We start from the raw sequence: 6,929 nt of genomic DNA on the forward strand, positions 1-6,929 counted from the left end.
TGCTCTAGGTGACCCTGCTTGAGCAGGGGGGTTGGACTAGATGATCTCCAGAGGTCCCTTCCAACCTCAGCGATTCTGTGATTCTGTGACTTTAACTTGTGCTATGGGAGGTGGAAGGCACTGAAACCACTGAGTCTACCGGTGTGGACACAGTTCAGGTGGCATCATGTTGTTAAAACTCACAAGTTTAAAAGTGTGCCAGCTGAGTGGCTGTGTAGATGTGTATGTCCCTATGCATATGCATTCTTGTGAGTATATATGCCTTTCCCCTTAATTAGGTTGGCAGTGACTTCTGGGATGGAGGCAGGAGAAAGGGGAGGAAGAGTCTGCTCTTCTTTCATGAGATATCATGAGATGTACTTGCTGCTTAAGATGGTTTGAGGATTTTATCTAATACGTTGCTTGTGATTGTAGGGACTTAACGACACTTGGCAACAGACATGAAGCGAGTTGTCTTCCTGTGGCCCATTGTAGTAGAAGATCAAAAGCCACAATAATAAGCACTGCGTTTGTTAGAGGGTGGTGGGAAGTGTAGTGTGGGCTGTGACAACAATTAGAGAAGATGTTTTCATGGCACTTTTGGGATAAACTTCTGTTGTACATTGCTTTCCATCGTGGGGAACTGGACTTGATGATCCAGGTGATATTTTCAAGTCATGTGTACTGCATTTTAAGCAGTAAAATGCCATCAGCTGCAGGCTTGTCTGCCTTAGAGAGTGCTTAAGCTAGGGGAGTCTTGATGCATCTCCAATAAATGTAGTGGAGTTCCAAAATGAGAAGTTCACAACAGAAGGATAAGCACTTTAGTTTTACTGGATTGTTTTTCACTGTCTTTTTTCTTTTTTTCTTCTTTTTTTCTTTTTAAATCCCCCTACATAGTCTTTGGCAGAAAAAGATAGTAGGTCACATTCTACAGACTTCAGAATTCATTTGTTCACCAAATATTCTTTCATACCATTATGCAGTTTTCACATTGTTCTTGATAACCCTGCAATGTTGTAGGTTAGATAACGTGCAGTCAGGGAATTTTGCAAGTTTCTGCTTTGAAATAAATCACTGCTAATAAATGAGAGTAGTCAGTATGCACAATGTAGCTTTGGAAAGGCATCTAGCAGGTTAGGGAAGATACCAGAAGTGAATGCAGTGTCATTTTTCTTCCTCTCTATGAGCTAGAGCCAGTGGCAGGTTCATCAGCTGTTTCACATGTCTTGATAGTGACAAGGCATACAAGCCTTTCTAAATCTCTGCTCTCAGTAATGTTCCTGCTCCTCCTTCATGTGGAAACAATCTTGCTTTACTGCCTGTTTTACTCCATGCTGTTATGCCCTGTGCATTTCCCTCTTTTTTGTCACCTTATCTGTCCCAGGAAATTGTACCTTTCTGTTTTATTACATCAAACAGGAATATTTCCAGGATATGTACAGCTGTGCTCTTGAACTTGTGACATTTAAAGGGCAATAGAATGCTAATGTGGCTAATAAAACAGAAAAATGTCTTTATATAAGCCAGTGTGAAAATGGCTCAACCCATATCTTTTAAATGGACTAATTTCGACATCATGCATTGTTGGGGCCTAGAGGGAGACTGCAAAGCTTGGGGGATTGAGGTAGAACTGTAAAAACAAAGCAAGCTCTTGTTATTCTCTTTTCACACCTTTAAAAGAAATCCAGCCAATTTTTCCTATTATTGGGACTCTTTACCATTCATTTTCTGTGGTTGATAATTCAGAAGGGTAATGGACCGTGTGTTTTTGTTTTGTTTTCACTCTGCTGTGAAAGACGTTATAACATAAAAGCAATTTTATTGGGTTTCTTTAACATTGATTTTTTTTAGATTTTTTTTTTTTAAACACATACAATTGTTCTCGGCCTCATAGCATTAGTTGAACTAGTGCTAACTGAACTATAAAATGTGAAACTTCTATTATATCTGTAGCATTTTCAGGTTGTCCTTTCCGAACAGTACTAAAACTGTCCTGATTCTGAGTATGTGCCGTATGGCCACTATGTCATGAATTGTGTATGGATAGCCAATAAGGGAAAGTGTCTRTCAACTTTACCTTTTTGACCTTATCCTTTCTGTGTTAATCACTTTTTGTCAATTTACATGAAAAGACCAGTTTTACTGGGTTAKTATGATAGTCAAAAGGCATCAAATAACAAGCATGGTTTGTGATTATAATCCACAGTAATTCTGAGGTATGCTGTTATTCTGAATAGAATAGGGTTATTTAATCATGGGTATATTTATGAAGAAACTTTGGGCTTGGAAGCTGAGAAAGATATGTTTGCTGAACTTTGCTACTTGCAGTAAGAGAGTGATAGATGTCTTTCTGTTTCTTTAACAAAACAAACCAATTACCCAGAGAAGAAGCAGATACAGATCTCTAGTGACAGTTGTTTAAAGGTACTTTTGACTAAGTATCATTAAAATGTTGTTGAAATATTGGTTTCTTTAAAGCATGTTCTGTATTCTTTCATCTCCAGTAATGCATCATCTATTAAAACATTTTGATGTGGAAAATTAGTGCTTCAGGTCTGAAGAAAGTGACGAGAATAATGTTTCAGTTATAATTTCAGGATTAGTAATGCAGATTCACCCTTCCTAGTGGAATAGAAGCATGGTCCCCTAGTGAACTCTCCATGCTGTAAATTAAGTTTTGTCTTGATTCCAAGTAATGCTGACATCAGTGACACTGATGGTTTCTTACACTTTGATTCTGTGATATATAGGAAGCTTTATTCTGAATTTTGTTCTACCAAGTACTTTTAGCTTCTTTCTCTTCCCTCTGTGTACAGTGTCCTAGTTATTCTAGCCTAAGCACTTCCCTCTGCTGTAAAATCTTATTCTGTTGTTCCATTTGCTATCCTTTCTGATCCCATCAGGTTTGTGGGTGTAAAGCCTTGCTCAGGTACTAGGACTCTGTAGCTACAGGATCTGGGAGCTTTGTACAGATTTATTTGAGAAATGTATATATGTAAATCCATGCTATCATGAGTGGTCTGCTTTCTTAACCAATCTAGTATTTATAAAGCACATCTGATCACACAGATGATGTGGAGCACCTCTTCACTGAATAATCATGTACAGTGTAGGAATATCCTTGAAGAATTTCCTATAAATCAAAAATGGAATCTTTTAATAAGACCAGTAATTGGTTTTATTTTTTCACTCTAGCTACAGATTTTTGTCATTTGGGCTCTGTATTTGTTGCATGGGAATCCTTTCTTTTACTGAACAGATACCCTTTCCTGGTATCTTCCCTCTTCTTTTGATACCTACATGCAAATTGTTTCCTCTTCTCGCTACAGTTCTTTTTTTGTACTTTCCCTTTGTCTCCAGCCTTTTCACCAGGAACAGGCAGGGCAGGTGAGAATGATTAACTTGTGTTCACTTTCTGGATTCAGAACGCTGTAGGAGATTTTACTGCAATCTGCACTCCAGCTGAAAACAGCTGGGATAAGCTCTCTGTAGATGTGGTGGTAATTTCAAGRTTGCTCATACTTACAGTCTTCCACTTAAAAATCCCTCTAGACTTTTGCATGTATTCTTCTTTATTGAACAAAACAAAGCAAATAAAAATTCAGCATTGCTCAATAATGTTTATCTGGCAAGACTGAACGTCATTCCCAAGATGGGTGTAACTGTAAGATTGCAGGAGAATGGAGGCTTTCTCCCTGTTGCCTTATTGAGGGGAGAAACTTATTTTGAATTCATGTGAGGCCCTACAATTTAAATCCTACTTTTCAATGTCGAAAACAGTTTTCTTAATCTCCCCTGGCAAATCTTTTCTACAAAATCTATCCATATGCTTTCCATCCTAGTATGCCACACACACCTTCTGCTTCCCACACCCATAGCCTCATGATGACAGTCCATCCTGCTGCAGTCCTTTGAAAAGGATGTTTGATTTGGCTGCAATACTACAACATTTCTGGTCTTGTCAGATGCTTGGCTGTAATAAAGTCAGATCTAGACCATCCTGGTGATGATATCTTGTTGAAAATTTGCACCAGAACACTTATTCCTTACTTTGGTTAAAAAAACAAAACAAAAGAAAACCCTACTATGAAGGTCTCTTTATAGGGAACTACAAAGAGTGCTCAACATTAAGAAGTTAGCAGGTTCATGGTTAGCAGCTTTTTGTTGGCTATGTGACAGGCTGTGATTTTTTGTGGGGGTGGAAGCATCCTCCCTCTTGTACCTGTTGTTCTGATGAAAGCAAGTTGTCAGCTCTAAGGACTTCTTGGGAAAGAAGATTCTGTAGTGTCCTTAACTGTAGGAACAAAGGCCAAAAGGTCTAACGGGCAAACTCAGTTGTACTGCAATTAGTTTGTAGGACTTGATGCTTTGTTCTATCCCCCCTGCCCCCAAACTTAATGTTAAAATGGTCTTTGGTTTTACAGTGTAATAAGAAACCACAGCTTGTATACCAGTTATTAATTACTCAATATCTGGTGCTTCTGTGGCGTAGCCAAAATTAATGGGTGCAAGATCATAACACGCGTGGATGGTTATTCATTGTGGCAACACCTTTGCTTGAAGCCTATTGAATCTTTCAAAAATATTTCAGACGTRTTAGGAACTTGCTAATGACCTCTTGCAGATAATGTGAATCTTCCAAAAGAGTAACTGTAGTTTTCTTAAAATCTTGTGTCTCACTGCCTCTGTCAAAGTTAGATGACTTTCACAGATGTGTAGTAATGCTACTCCTAAAATTTGGGTGTTAAAAACACAGCAATCACCATACTGGAACAGTGTAATGATATATTTAATCCATAATTTTTGTCTAACAAAAACAGGGTGGGCTCACTGAAGTCATGCAGATCATAACGCCATCCCCAAGAGACACCACACTGAAGTCATGTCTTCCTGTGGGGTTAAGGGACATGCCAGGAATGGGAAAGACGCTGTCCACACAAATCTGGTCTTTAAATAGTTTTGTCTGAGTGCCATGAACTTTTGGATGGACACTTTGTTTTGAGGGAATTGCTGCATACTCTGATTATGCAAGACTCCCTAAGGGGAGCTGTTAAGCCTGCTTGGTATCAAGACTGCTAATCAAAATGAGATAACCTCATCATGCAGAGAAAGCAGTTAGATTACAGGGCCCTCTTCTCCAAAGAGAAGTGGAAACATAGGACTGTCACTTGAAAGGAGCATGTGCAGGGGACAGGACCCTAGAAAAAACATCCGGGGCAGTGAAACTATTATTGTACTAACACCTCAGCATTCAAATAAAAAAATCCTTTCAGGAAATGCCTGATGAGACAGAGTAGTACACTTGAGGCAAGGARTAGAACCCCCAAATGCACAGGTTTATTGCTATATCGTTTTATAGTCAAACATTGAACACTGTTTCCAAAGTGAATTAGCTTTCTGCGGATACAGTTCATCAGAAACTAGGATTAGTGCAAAAACAAATAATAAGCATGAAGATTACCTTTTTTCTCCCATTTCCCCCAAAAGAGCATAGCGTATAAATGTGAAAGGGCATGTTACATGGGTTGCAATTAGTCTTTAGCTCACAGTAGGAAAAGAGTTCACTTTAACAGGGCTGGATAAAAACAGTCTCATCCTTACTTTTAATGGATGGAGACTGTTTTTTGCTCCTAGAGTTCTTCCATGAGCTGGTAGCAGATGAGGTCTCATGTGGGATCTTAATTGTACTCCCAAATACTTTCCACTTGCCAGAAGTGCACTATGCAGAAGGTATGTTTTCAGATGCTTTGATGAAGCATCTAAGATGTTATCACGAGTATTTTCACATAAAAATCCATCTGTAAAAGTTGAACTTTTTGTGATTGTTAAGAAATAGAGTATAAGAAATACCTTGTAGGTAGTATCCTTTGGAAGGCGAAGTAAGCTGCAGGGACAGGGTTCTAGCTAGCAAATATGGCCCTGGTTGGCAATATGGCTCTTGGGCCTAGGAGCCCCATGGGCTAATTGTCTGAGTAACTCCAAATGGATCTGCTGGTGGGGCCAAGCGTGTTCTTGTCCCTGACCTGCAGGTTCAAATGCTCCTCCGCTCCTTGCATCCCTTCCTGTGCAGGCCCTGCCTCTTGGTGATTTATTCAGTCTCCTCTTTGTCTTCAGTCAGGACATGTACCTCATGAATGGTGTTTTGGAACCAGAAAATGTCCCAGCACCTTGCTGTAGGGTTTGAGATTCTGTTCCACAGCGATAAAAGGTGTACAATTTGAATGGAAATGCTCTGAAAACAAGCATCCTTTGTGCCAAGCTCTAGATGTCTGCACAAATATGCATACAACTGTGCCTTGCCTGTAAAGACATATGGAGCAACTGTGGTGAGAGAAATGACCTACCAAAGCTTGCAGACTTGTAGAGGAAAGAAAAATTGACTTACTGAAGAAGCAAATGATGTAAAGAACAAGATTTTTGCATGACTGTTACATTAATATGCTTAACAAACAAACAAAAACCCCCACTCTGAACAAACAGGGAAATGTGGTGCTTTGTAAAGCTTCTAGCACCACATTTAAAACTATGGCAACACTGTGCAAGCAAGTAAGATATTAAATTATGAATAAACTGTAGGACATCAATGAACATGCTAGGTTAGGGAAGAAAGATGGGAACCAAGCAATGTCAAATTAAAGTTCTGTTGGTAGGAAAATAATGTCATTAGGACGCTGTGAATGACAAGCAAATTCTAAGGGAAAACATGCATGCTGAAAATTCACGTTGCATAAGCAACATAGACACTACTTTCAGCCAGTGATTCTTTGGCTGTCTTTAATGACATCAAAACCTTGCAAATGTTTCATAAGATGATCTTGTTTAGTTTTTATTTAGAATATGTGTCTATCTGAAGCATCAATCAAACTTGCTATGAAAATTGTAGGCTTTGAATAGGAAGGGCTATGAGACATCATCTGCTGCTCCTCTCTGCCCTGGCACAGGGCTGA

The sequence above is a fragment of the Apteryx rowi genome, unplaced genomic scaffold (genome assembly GCF_003343035.1).
Source record: "Apteryx rowi isolate R43461 unplaced genomic scaffold, aptRow1 scaffold_300, whole genome shotgun sequence".
NCBI lineage: Eukaryota > Metazoa > Chordata > Aves > Apterygiformes > Apterygidae > Apteryx > Apteryx rowi.